Source organism: Rattus norvegicus, chromosome 16, assembly GCF_036323735.1.
Source record: "Rattus norvegicus strain BN/NHsdMcwi chromosome 16, GRCr8, whole genome shotgun sequence".
Classification (NCBI taxonomy): Eukaryota; Metazoa; Chordata; class Mammalia; order Rodentia; family Muridae; genus Rattus; species Rattus norvegicus.
The window spans coordinates 32627655-32642012 of NC_086034.1; the positions used below are offsets into that span (position 1 = coordinate 32627655).

At 40.0% G+C, this 14358-nt stretch overlaps 1 pseudogene across 1 annotated transcript in view; it reads right to left on the bottom strand.

The window, feature by feature from the left end:
• The window catches only part of Ddx60l1 (DEXD/H-box helicase 60 like 1), a 109981-nt pseudogene that overhangs the window by 20201 nt on the left and 75422 nt on the right, over nt 1-14358 (bottom strand). The window contains exons 27-31 of the transcript XR_010058378.1: nt 12854-13009; nt 7208-7355; nt 5240-5391; nt 3506-3610; nt 1720-1920 (exon numbers count right to left, since the gene is read on the bottom strand). The product of XR_010058378.1 is annotated as a DEXD/H-box helicase 60 like 1 (transcript). The remainder of the gene's footprint in view (nt 1-1719; nt 1921-3505; nt 3611-5239; nt 5392-7207; nt 7356-12853; nt 13010-14358) is intronic.

Genomic DNA, 14358 nt, shown 5'->3' on the forward strand with positions numbered 1-14358 from the left:
GTCTGAAAAATAATACGGGGTCAGAGAGATTGCTCAGTGGGTAAAGGGCTTGTGTACAAGCCTAGAGATGAGCGTTCAATCTCTTGAATCCAGGTGAAAGCCATGAGCCTCTGAACTCCATGAGGGCTCTCGGACATCTGTGTGACAGTTACATGTATACACACAATCATACATATACTATAAAAATAAGTAAAATAAAATATTTTATAATAAGTAAATGAATGAAAGAAAATATTCTGTAATATTAAACTATTATTAAATTAACAATATGTCTTATTAGAAGATGTTCTTAAGAACTGAAAAACAGGCCAATATGGTGGCTCAGTGGGTAAAGGCACTTGTGTCCAAGATGTACAACCAGTTACATATCCAGGACTGGGGGTCCCAGAAGGAAAGAGGAAAACAGGTTCCTTCCTGCAAATTGTCCTCTGCTTGTTCTCTGGCCTGCCACGTCTGTGCCTTGACATGCACACACACACACACACACACACACACACACGAGGGGGGAGGGAGAAGGGGAAGGAGGGAAGGAGGGAGGGAGGGAGGGAAAGAAGACATTTTAATAAACACAAAAATGAAGAAACTTTCCAAAACAACGCTTTGCAAAACCAGCAGACCCATTGGGAATATCCAGGAATTCTTAGTCCCATAAGCAGTCTCTGATTAAACTGGTTATAATAATTAATACACAGAATTAGGAAGTACAGGTCCTGCTGTGGCCTGAATGTGGTCCCTAGATCATGATGAAATCTACTCTCTGTGCTGGCTACATATTGAGGGCTGGGACTTAGGAAGTAAATGAAAATCAGAGGAAGTCTTAAGATTAGAGGGCTCCCATGTTGAAATCCTCGTGATTTTTCTAGAGTAACAGAACAGGGGCTGGGGAGAGGGGAGCAAACAGGCCTGCATGCTTCCTGTTTAGTATGTAATATGTTGTGACTTGGGACACTTCAAACAAAATGAATTTCAGTAGATGCCACCCTTCAGCATCAAACCCCCAGAATCACGAACTAAAACAGACCTCTCTTCATAATTCACTCCACCTGTGGTATTGTTTCAGCCAACAGAAAATGAGCACACGTCCTTTAGCAGTGCCTTGTTACTAAAGTGGAAATCAAATCATCTAATTGTGAGTTTCCAATTCACAGTCTCAGACTCTCTGCTACCTGACCCTAAAGCATCAAGACAATGTTGTGATTATATTTTGATGTCCACTGCCTTATAAAATGTGCGATCATGACTTTGAAAAATGTCTGTAAATCAAGAACAACAAAATAATAATCAGGGAACCATTTGGTAGAACCAGGCATGGGACCTTTTGTTTTGTTTTCTTTTCTTTTTCAGTTTTCTATATTTCCTAAACATTCCAAATGAATTGGAATTTTGTCTTATAAAAAATCTGTTACTTTACACTTATCAAAAAAAGAATCTTTCTTGCTTCTGAACAGCAGAAACAGATCATAGCTGGAGTCCTTCGGTACAACGTAATGGTGTCTATCATACATGAAGAGACTGACCACGTGAGCGAACCTTTGTGCCCACCCGGTCATAAACTTTGTCTGATCATGGAAACAAACAGAATTTGTCACTCTGCTCCCCAGTTTCCCCCACTCCCCTCTAGAGAATGCTGAAGGCATGGAAAGCCAAATAAAAGCACTGCCGAGCTGATTTCAGCCAGGCTAGCAGTGAAGACAGAGGCCCAAGCAGGGGACACAGAACCTTTGCCTTGCCATCCTCTAGGTCATCTGCCTTGGTAGCCAGCAGCATGAGTCTTAGGATGAGTGTGATACTGAGAGGAAACTGTCCCCTCAGCTCAGGAACTTTGGATTTTATGAGTTTTCCTATTTTGGGCAGTGGAATATCAAAGAAGTAGACGTCACCCAGCAGGTCTTGCCCTCGTCTTCCGGCCCGACCAGACATCTGGAAATATAGCAGAATCACGTTGTGAGAATCACCTGAGTATTTTTCCTACGAGCGTGTAAAGAGATTAAGCCTTTTACATTCCTTTGCACCAAGTATGCTGCTTATGGAGGTGAACTATGAATAACCCATTTTAAACCTGAGAAACTCATCAGATCTGAAGCAGAGCTATTTTACATACTATATCTGTCATCCCGTGCATCATGAATCATACCATATATTTGTATAATGCTGTACAGAACTGTACCTATTTATAAGATTATATATCTAATACAATGGATATATCATACACTGTATAATAGATATAACTGCTACTTCCTGGCAATTACTTGATACAATATTCTATGATATATAATATGTGCTCTAACATTATATAACAGTATATGAGAATGTATTGTTAACAATAATGTTACACACACACACACACACACACACACACACACATATGTTATATACAATTTGAATGTTAGGGGATATCTCTAAATTTCAGGCTTCCAATAGAAATATTGACAGAACATTTCTGAGAAGGTAAACTGTATGCAGACAAACTTTGCTGTCTGCAGAACAGAAGAGAACAGGAGAAGCCAAAGCAAGCAAAATGCTTTACTATTGAAGAACAAGACTTTGTAGTGAAAGAAAATGCATGGGGAGCTGAGGAAGCCCTGGGGGAAATAAACAAAGTCCTATGTGAATATATACCATTGATGTAGGAACAGATATGTCAAAGATACTCAATGCCTCAGCCCCGTGGGAATGGCAAAGCTCCCTTTATTCCATAAGAGGGATTGAAAATCCTTCTTTGGGTTTCTGTTTGGATGTTGATAGTGTGTCAGAAATGGTCTACTCTAGCTTTCTCCTTCCAGACAGTTATGCCTGTAGACTGCTTTCCTAAAGAGACTGTTCCTAAGGAGATCAGTTAAAGCTGCCTGCTCATTCAGCTATATGCAATAACCATATTTCCCTGTTCAACTATATATAATAAACACATTGTGCTTCCAAGTCATACAGCTTCGCCATCAAAAAAGGCAAGTCTACCTGAGCCCAGCTCTTCTGTGTGTCTGTGTATCTGTCCTTTCTTATTATCTTGCTGCCCTAGTTAGGTCAGTCCCTGGAGCTAGTCAAAGTGTGGCAATAATGGGTTGTGTGCAAATTGTAGAGCAACCAGGGAGTGTGGAAGATGGTTTGGAAACAGTGTGTGTATCAAAAGTCAAGAAAAGTATTAAAGAGAGATCTAGACTAGAAAACCCATGCTCAGTTGTCCTGAAAGTAAATGTTTCCCAATCATCTTCAACATGGAACCTCATATAAAAATCACTTTATTTAGTTTGGGATGTTGTTATGTGGTAGAGATGGTCACCCTCATTCTGCGGATAGGAGAGGAGATTGGATATCATAGCCAAGATCACACACATACTTGCAACACTCACATAATCTCACAGCCCTGAGATTCCTCAATACCAGACAAGTAGCCTACAGTGCTCTCCAGAAACTGGAGCATGTTAGGAAACTAGTGACAAAGTAACTTTTTTACTATTTCATGGCTATATAGTATTAATATATTGAGTAAGTTAATATATTATAATACCTGTCTATAATTTAAAGCATCCAAATAGACCGAGTTTTGAGCAAAAACCACAGATTTACAGGGCATGTTGATTCCCAAAGCGAGTGTTCCAGTAGCTGTCACCACCTAAAAAGGAACAAAACAGTGGTTCCTCATGCTAGCATTTTGGTAGAATGCAGGTATTTCCATGTGATTGCTAAAAACTGCATTGAGATACCAATTAAATTACAATGGGCAAACTAGGGAACAAGACACACAGTGTTTCTTCCTATTCTGTAAACACAAACAGCACATTCTCTAATGGAGTCCATTATAATACTAGTTGCTTTGCAAGAAATATATTTAATATATATTGTCACATCTAAAATAATTATCTTCTCCCATCCCCAACTATCTCTCTGCATTTGTACCTCAGTGTCCCTCAATATTGTGTTTTTTTAACCTTTCCAATATAGAAGGGCAAGCATCATTTACAGTTATCTCCAGGGTCACATAGAACATCCAGCACAGGATAAGTATCACAGTAAAGATTGTAAGTAGAATATGAGAAGAGAGATTTCTCTGTGAGAGGGCAATAAATCTTTTATAAGTCTACTTCCTGGCAAGTATTTGATCTACCAAAGTTCATTGAGAAATTATATAAATAAAGTCCGTTCTCTTTTCCTGCTGTGTAATAAGAAACAGATGAGAATGTGAAGTTCATTCATACCATGCAACGTCTTGTTCGTGTCTTCCTGATGTAGTTAACATTTGCTGACTTGTGATGTCTCTTTATGCTGAACACTGTTTGTGCTATGGTTTCTTATGATACTCAAAGGTATAAAGTAATGTTTTCTAATTGTTTTGTAACAGAGGCTTACACGTGTCAAAACAAAACACGCTACTTATTAAATGTATTTTTTCAAATCCCTTTACCAAGCACACACATTGAAAGAGTAGAAGCTTAGTATGTAGAAAAGGAACAGCCTTAGGTACCTTCCTAAACTGTGCTCGCTGATGAAGCTACATTTCCCTAGTATCTTTCCTAAATCTGTTTAGTTATTCATCTCTTTATTAGTGACTAAGAAGTTACTGATCAATATTATTTTAGGCAGGCCTCTTTCTCTCTTTCTCTCCCTTCCATTCTCCCCTTCATTTACTCTATGCCACACAAAACTTAAAATGGATAATTTGTAGAAGTCAGGATCAATGTTTAAGTATGTTTAGTCAAGATTCAGATTATGTTAATAATGATCTAAATGCTTTCTGTATACTTGTCTGGATCATTGTTATGAGCCTCCCTAGGATGTATTGAAAGGATGTGGATTGAAACTTATTTATGTCCACCTTCCTCTTGTCCCTTATCAGTAACAGGAGAAACATCAGTAGCTATTGCCATACCTACAAGCCCTGCTGGGATAAGCTGAAGCCCCAAGGAGGCAGATATTTGTGCTCTTATTTTGGCTACCAGGTTAGAAAAGGATCTGCCCCAAACCTGTATATAAATCTCCCCCAATTACAGCAAGACTCCATCAACCAACCTTCCACACGATAACTAAAAAGTAAGACACAGCGCTGAGACCAGCATGGAGATACTTTCCCAATTAAGTGATACAGGGCATATGCAAAAACATCACAGTCAGGAAACCAAATCAACAGTCCAAGAGACATAGCTACATGAGAAAAATATAAAGGGGTAACTGTATTTCCTTGTTTCATTAATATTCTGCTTTGTATAATCACATTCTCAACTTTTACAATGAAAAATCGACCCACCCTGATGAATCCTTTCCTAAAGAGAATTTCGACCAACTGTTTTTCTTTGGCAGTCATGGATCTGTGATGATAGCCAATGCCCCTTCTTGCCAACTTCTTCAGCTTGTCACCTTTTTTCCACATTTCACCCGCCCAAACACAATCTGCAATGTCTAAAAGAAATCAAAGATTTACAGTATTGCTTCTCGGATTCTAAAACAACCCAACATTTAATGAAAACAGTAGACATATTATATAATAACTTGCCCAAACAATGTAACCATTGGGCCTTTCTTCTATACAACAACACTTTGCAGTAACAACAGTCACCATAAGAAAAATCTTCCAGGTCTTGGCATGGACCAACCCAGTCTCACCTTGGTTCTGGGACTGAAAATTTGCCAAAGTAATAGACCAAAACTCCAAGGGAAGTATAAGACGGGTCCACTCCCACCTGAATAAGATCAAGTGACTATGGAATTTTTCTAAAGGTTCCCCCAAAAGGTAAAGCAAAACCTTTATAGAATAAGGTCACAGAATGCCTTCCTTCCACTGATGACTTTTTAAATAACCATGTCTCAAGCACCAATCCCTGACACTATTAATGATACTCTGTTCTGCTTGCAGGCAACAGCTTGCATGGCGGACTTCTGAGAGGCTCCACCCAGCAGCTGACTCAGACAGATGCAGACACCCACAGCCTAACAGTGGTTGGAGCTTGGGGACTTATGGAAGAATGGGATGAAGGATGGCAAACCTCAGAGGGGATAGGAACTCCACAGAAAGACCAACAGAGTCAACTAGACAGGACTCTTGGGGCTCTCAGAGTCTGAACCACCAACCAAAGAATATATACGGGCTAGACCTAGGCCTCCATGCATGTATGTAGCAGATATGCAGGTTAGTCTTCATGTGTGTCCTGCACACATGGGTTGGGGGGTAATCCCAAAAGCTGTTGCCTGTATAGAAGATATGTTTTTCTAGCCAGGCTGCCTTGCTTGGCCTCAGTGGAAGAGGATGAGTCTAAGCTCCCAGATATTTAATGTGCCAGGATGGGGGAATACCCATGGGACCCCCATCTGCTCAGAGGAGAGGGGAGGGGGAAAGGATTTTGGGAAGAGTTAATGGGGAGGAGGTAATAAGCAGGATGTAAAGTGAATAATTTTTTTAAAAAAAATACCCATATCCTAAGGAGGAAACCCAGTTGTGTCCAGTGTTATAATATATATAAAGATCAATACCCAGAGAGAAGGGAGAAGCTTAAGTCTCTAAAAGTAAAAAGCTATACCTAGTTATTTTGATTATATAGTTTCTATAAGACAGAATATCAAGGATCGATTGAAACAATGGTGTATACACTTGGTCATGAAAATAAATTATGAAGCTAACAAATTCATGATACAATGAACACATGTAAATGTGTGTGTGTGTGTGTATGTTTGTACGCGTGTGCACGCGTGTGCCATTGCTTTTATTGAAAGTGGTTGTACTGTCAAGTATGTCATTTATAAACAATAGCTCAAAGGGCAAAAAGTTTAAAGATAACGGGGCAAACCAATTTTAGATATTTTAGCAATACTTTGAAAATTTTTAGCTGAAATATAGAAAGACTCTAGTTTTAAGAAATGCTGTGAGGATCTAAATATATTGTTTTACAGGGATCTAAGTTTTCAATGGGGTATAAGACACTAAAGTATAGAATTCTGACTACAATATACAGACTTTTATACATGACATAATGCAAAAACAGACATGGTTTAGAACCCAAGACACAAATCAACCAACAAGTTCTATGCCTATCCTTTCTGAGTGTAGATTATAAGGTCTTTGAGAGCAGTATGAAGCACAGTGTACTTCCTGATACATCTCCAGGTCACAAGGACTTCCTGTCAAGATTGCATGCAATGTAGCCAACACTGCCTGCCTAGGAGAGGCTTTTCTGATGATCAACACACTCTCCAGGAGCAGTGGTCCCTCCTAGGTACTGACCTCTTCATCTATTGCCTTCTGATCAGCATACGTGCAGTCCTTGGGAATCTCTAGATTCTTCTCCAGACTCTTCAGGAGGTAATTGTGTTCAGCTTCATACATAATGCTTTGATCCAATCTTCTGGAAGATTTCTGACCCTTTTCATCTCTATAAAAATACAGTTTTAGGAAATCAATATTTGTATCCAACCACTACAGGAAGCCCATACTAAGTCCTGCTTATCAACCAGAATCACAGTTTTGAGCATTTGTATTACCATGACCACAATGTGCTTGCTTCAGCCTCTGGAGACCATCCCTCCATAATGGATCACTCAAGATAAATCATTATGAATGTGATTTTTTTTCCTCCACTCATTGCCTTTCCCCAGATGAGCCTTGTTCCTCTTGCTAACGCGGCAATAGTTTTCTCTCCTTTAGCCTGTCTGACTCTCAATTTGGAGGTAATGTGTTCTTCCCAGTCTGCTTTGCCAGTTCAGGCCATTCTCCTTCCTCCTTGAGGTGGACACTGGAGCTGCTCTAAAAGTTCCCCAAAGGTGCTTAGCTGTGCTATTCTTTAGAGAATTAGCCTCAGTTGATGGAAGCTCTTCTGAAAGATTGCCTGCTGTGAAGCATAACCATCAGCTGGGAAGGGATGGGAACCCTCTGGAGCTCTCAAAGGAAAGAAGTTCAGTCTTTCTTCTAATAGAAGCTACATCTTAATTGTGCTTTCCTGTCTTCCTCCTGTTCTTCCTCATGAGTTCCTTATGAACACATTCCTTCATAAAGGCATGTACAGCCCTTCTCAGCATGTGCTACGAGGGAATCTAGCCTAGGACAGACCTCCATAAACCTGGCTGACACCCTTAAATAATCCTATTCCCCAGGATCCCTGAATGTACCAGGTGTTTACATTCGCTAGGGTCACATACACTTCCTTCACAGTTTTTGTCTCTTAAATATGTAAATAATACATATCTGAATATAAGAAGATGAGGTTTCTTGCATTCTTACCATAGTGTAGTATATATCATACACCCAGAGTGTACCACCTCCAGCTAGCATTTAACAAGGAGGAAACGGCATGACTATTTAAAGGCCCAGCCATACGGTTTCAAAACATCTGCTAAAGTGTTTACAAGGAAATATAGGTTACTGTCTAGCTCTAATTTTAAACTATTAAATAAAATAACTGTGTTAATAAAAACTGCTAAAGAAAATAGCCAAAATGTCATTCCAAGCTCAACAAACATGACCCTCCCTCCCCATAAGAGTGAGCTCTTGGTGTGCATGTTTCTTTAGGGGTTCCCCCTATTATAGAAAAGGATGCAGATAGAGAAGAATCAGAGTGTTAGTTTCCAATGTACGGGGCCTGAATCGGGCTACACATCCTCCTTACAATGAGAGTGTTGAAGACAGCAAACACCTTTCATTTGACACAGAGCTATCCTAAAAAGGATCATTTACCAAGAAGTCTTATACTCCCTGCATATATTCCCCTTGGAGTTCACTGCCTACAAAAAAAATTACACTGCTCAGAAAACAGCAAAACACAAAGAGGCATTATGCATAAAAGGATCTGCAGCAAATTTTAGCTTGCTCTGGAATTTGGAATATTTTGAGTAAGAGACTCTCTAAAAGTTTGTTTCAACTTCAAAGTGAATCTGAGGTCCTTACTTAAAAATATCTCTAGACCTCCCTAGGTAGTGGCTTTCATAGCACTTGAAGGTGCTATACAGCTGTTAAGGAAACAAAGCAATGGAGAGATTTGCCCAGCTGTCAAGCCTACAAACTGCAACAGTAGCATAGCAATATATCCCCAAGGGGCAGTTACCTTTATGGGATAATTAACAACAACTCATTAGACTTAAGGACATACTCAATATTGGGGAGATTCATAGCTGGTTCTGTAAACCCAGAAAATGACCTGTGGCTGGTGAAATAACAGGTCATGGGGAGAAATGACTACTGCTGAATTTCTAAACCAGTATAACTAACCACTAACTGCCTTTGAAATTCTTACTCTTACATACACAGATACATATAGCTCTCAACTTCACCAAAGAAGCTTCTTTTTGCAATAGACAGAGCCTATCACAGAGATCATCAGCTCGCCAAAATGCAGAGAACCAACCACGTGGTGCATATCCCCATTTGATACATCTACAATACAACTCCTAAGACTCAAGGAAAACTGAGGAAATGGGGCATACAATCTGTAAAAGCCAGAAGACCAAGACATCTGCTACCAGACAGTGCCTTCTATATACAACAGGGAATCTACATTCAGGAAATCTTAGCAATATGGTCACCCAGATGCACAAATGACAATGCCAGCTGATAACAAGCATAGATGAGGAAAGTCTCATAAGGATCCAACCCTAGATAAAGACCTATAGGCAATTAATTTTCTGAACAATAGAGGGATACTCGGTAGTAGCCTTCTGATAGGTTACCCAATCCCAAGTAGTCATAACTAAACATGTATTCATATAACCATATTAAATAGAATTGATAGGATATATTCATATTCTTGTAATGTGTGTGTGTGTGTGTGTGTGTGTGTGTGTGTGTTTAGCTAATTAAAAAGGAAGAGATCATGATTTGAGAGAGAAGGAACAAGAAAGGAGCCAGAGACGGGTTGGGGATTTAGCTCAGTGGTAGAGCGCTTGCCTAGCAAACACAAGGCCCTGGGTTCGGTCCCCACCTCCAAAAAAAAAAAAAAGAAAAGAAAAGAAAGAAAGGAGCCAGAGGAGAAAGAGTGTGTGGATGAATGATACAAACTCACACATAAATTTTCCATCCACCACCACCACCACCACCATTATTATCTTTTAAAAATAGTTTTAAAGTAAAAATCCTTGGAACAATTCTCTGACAGACTATGGAGATGTAAAGAAGGAAATAAATGTATGCCTCTAGTTGAAAAGAAGCTCAGAATTTAGAGAAACTGACAAAGACTTAGCAATACTGATGCAAAGTGCTTGGGAACCAAATTTCACCTTTAGGATTTTGAAATACTAGCCATTAAATAACAGCATACCTTGAGATGGCACTCAAGTCTAAACAAGAAATTTTATTTAGATTTTATCTGTACTACCACCTACATATGGACTGAAGGCAATTTTTATACATATTTGAAATAAATTTATACACAAAACAAAGTTTTATCAAGTAAAAAATTCGATATAGAGTGTCACATGAGCACCTAGAACTAGATATTTTAAATGATTTTGGATTTTAGATTTCTCAGGTAAAGGATGCTCAGTGTGGAAATTTTTTTAAAATACAGATTGATTTCCTAACTAACCAAACTAGAACATGCAAGAAAGTATAAATCTAAGCTGAGGAATCAGTATAAGATTCAGAGACTAGATAATGAATTTATGAGTATCCACTTTGGGAGCAATGAGGGGGATGGTACTGAAGAAGCAGCTAGTGGGGCTCAGGAAAAGAAAGAGACGGAAGAATGAGTGAAATGAAAAGAGCCATAAACATCCTAAAAGAAAGTTATGGAGAATGAGTGGGAAAAATAAAAACAAAAAGGAAACTTGTTACTAGAAGTTAGCCTCCATCCACAAATAACCCTATTAAAAAATGGGGTTCAGAGCTAATCAAAGAATTCACAGCTGAGGAATGCCGAATGGCTGAGAAACACCTAAAGAAATGTTCAACATCTTTAGTCATAAGGGAAATGCAAATCAAAACAACCCTGAGATTTCACCTCACACCAGTGAGAATGGCTAAGATCAAAAACTCAGGTGACAGCAGATGCTGGTGAGGATGTGGAGAAAGAGGAACACTCCTCCATTGTTGGTGGGATTGCAGACTGGTACAACCATTCTGGAAATCAGTCTGGAGGTTCCTCAGAAAATTGGACATTGAACTACCTGAGGACCCAGCTATACCTCTCTTGGGTATATACCAAAAAGATGCTCCAACATATAACAAAGACACATGCTCCACTATGTTCATAGCAGCCTTATTTATAATAGCCAGAAGCTGGAAAGAACACAGATGCACTTCAACAGAGGAATGGATACAGAAAATGTGGTACATCTACACAATGGAATACTACTCAGCTATCAAATAATGACTTTGTGAAATTCATAGGCAAATGAATGGAACTGGAAAATATCATCCTGAGTGAGGTAACCCAATCACAGAAAAACACACATGGTATGCACTCATTGATAAGTGGGTATTAGCCCAAATGCTCGAATTACCCTAAATGCACAGAACACATGAAATTCAAGAAGGATGACCAAAATGCAAATGCTTCACTCCTTCTTTAAAAGGGGAACAAGAATACCCTTGGGAGGGAATAGAGAGGCAAAGTTTAGAACAGAGGCTGAAGGAACACCCATTCAGAGCCTGCCCCCACATGTAGCCCATACATATACAGCCACCACACTAGATAAGATAAATGAAGCACAGAAGTGCAGGCTGACAGGAACCGGATGTAGATCTCTCCTGAGAGACATAGCCAGAATATGGCAAATACATAGGCAAATGCCAGCAGCAAACCACTGAACTGAGAACGGGACCCCCATTGAAGGATTCAGAGAAAGGACTGAAAGAGCTTGAGGGGCTTGAGACCCCATATGAACAACAATGCCAACCAACCAGAGTTTCCAGGGACTAAGCCACTACGCAAAGAGTATACATGGACTGACCCTGGCTCCAATCATATAGGTAGTAATGTGTAGCCTAGTAAGAGCACCAGTGGAAGGGGAAGCCCTTGGTCCTGCAAAGACTGAACCCCCAGTGAACGTGATTGTTGGGGGGAGAGCGGTAATGGGGGGAGGATGGGGGAGGGGAACACCCATGTAGAAGGGGAAGGGGAGGGGTTAGGTGGATGTTGGCCTGGAAACCGGGAAAGGGAATAACAATTGAAATGTAAATAAGAAATACCCAATTTAATAAAGATGGAGGGGAAAAAAAGAAGTTAGCCTCCATCCACTGAGCAATAGAAAAAGAATGCCTAGCACATGCAGTAATCTAAACAGTCTCAAAGTTTATAAGCATGTATCAGTTAGGTTGGAGAGGAGTGAACCTGGAGACTCTTCAGTTAATAAAGACCTGGGAAAAATATGGCAAGTTTTCAACCCTCACAATCACCGAAGGTGGAGAGGAACATAAAGAGATCATCATCATCATCATCATCATCATCATCATCATCATCATCATCATCATTAACAACAACATCAATCATCATCATCACCATCAATCATAACCATCATCATTAGTCTTTGGCCCTAGAGTTGGCAAAACGACATGCTAAGAGCACTGAGCTTCCAAGTGTGAAATTGGAATTGTAATCCAGTCCCAAACACACTCTATGACTCGCCTGGCAGTAGTACGTCATGAATCAAGACAAAGTGCCTGGACACCATCGGATGATCGAGTCAAGTTCTGCAATACACAAGGACTGATAGAATTTGGACCTACTTCTAACCATCATAAATTTAAATGATCTAAGTAGGTAAGGAATACATAATGCTTGTCACTTGTCGTCACCCAATTCTCCCACTGAAATTTAAAAACGAGAACAGTCCAAGCAGTAATGAGAACTTCATTACAGAGCATTTGCAATGCATGCTTCCTACTAGGACATTTATGTTGTACGAACCCATATGTGGCCAATTTGCCTGGTGAAATACTTACATTTTTTGTTTCTCCAGAGATTTTTTAACTTTTCGAAGTTTGTTAGCCATGATATAAGCTTCTTTATCAGCTTTGGGAGGTCTTTTCTCCTCCTGTTTTTCCTCCAGGAATTCACAAACATTTTCAGCGCATTCTTCTACGGTATCTAAACTAAATCTGGAAGCAAATGAACATATATTAAAACTATCATAAGATTAGATCTCTCTGTTCTGGCTGTGTGTTACATTTCTCAAGGACACACACCTCCTTATACAGGGACAGGAATAAACATGGTAGCAAAAGTAAGAAGTGACTAGTCACACTGTGTCTATAATCAGGAAGCAAAGAAAAACAGGAAATAGAGCTGGGTATAAAACTTCTAGGCTTGACCCCAGTGACCCAGTGTGGTATCTGAATGAGAATGGCCCCCATCAGCTCATGTATCCGAATACTTAATCTGCAGTTAGTGGAACTATTTGGGAAGAATTAGAAGTCTTAGGCTTGCTGGAGGAGGTATGCCACTGGGGCAGGTTTCTGACTATATGATGTGGAAATTCCTGAAGGAGAATCTATCATACCTTGTGAAATACAGTCATTTCCATCAGAGTGTGACTCTTTTTAAAAAATCTGCATCACTTGGAAACAACTGTGCCTCCTAAGTCTCTCTGAACTACATATATTGAAAGTGACCTTGAAATTCCACATCAGCTATTAATATTTTATAGCACTGATTACACACTCATGACTTTTGAATTTTAGTCCTATGTATGATCACACAGTCATTAAGTGGTTGTCAATCAATGACATACCTAAAGAAGAGAAAAGTAGAATTTATGCATAGGCCTAGCCTTGAAATGCAAGACCTTAAACACGTATCAACATTTCTTACCTTTGAACGTGTTCTACACACTTTTCTCCACTCAGGGTACAGAAACTTGGAGCTACTACGATTAATGTGGTAAGTAAGCTCTGACCGGTAAAGCTTGGTCCCAGACCAATTTTGATCTCTTTATGATCTGGTACTAATAAAGACAAAGACGGGACCCCCGTTGGAGGAATTAGAGAAAGGATTGAAAGAACTGAACGGGCTTGAAACTCCATAAGAACAACAATGCCAACAAACCAGAGCTCCCAGGGACTAAACCATTACCCGAGGACTATACATGGACTGATCCATGGCTCCAGCTGCATATGTAGCAAAGAATGGCCTTGCTGGGCACCGACAGAAGGAGAAGCCCTTGGACCTGCCAAGGTGGGACCCCCCCCCCAGTGCAGGGGAACGTCGGAAAATGGGAAAGGAGGAGTGGATGGGGAAGGGGAACACCCTTACAGAAGAAGGGGAGGGAGTGGGAAAGGGAGCTTATGTTCAGTCAACCAGGAAAGGAAATAACATTTGAAATGAAATCTAAATTAAAAAAATATGAGACCTCACCGCCTGGTCAGGTGGGCACTCCTGAGGCTGCAGAGCAGAGGAGACCACCAACACTGCCCCCCCTGCCCACATCCCTGGCCTAGAGAAAACTGTA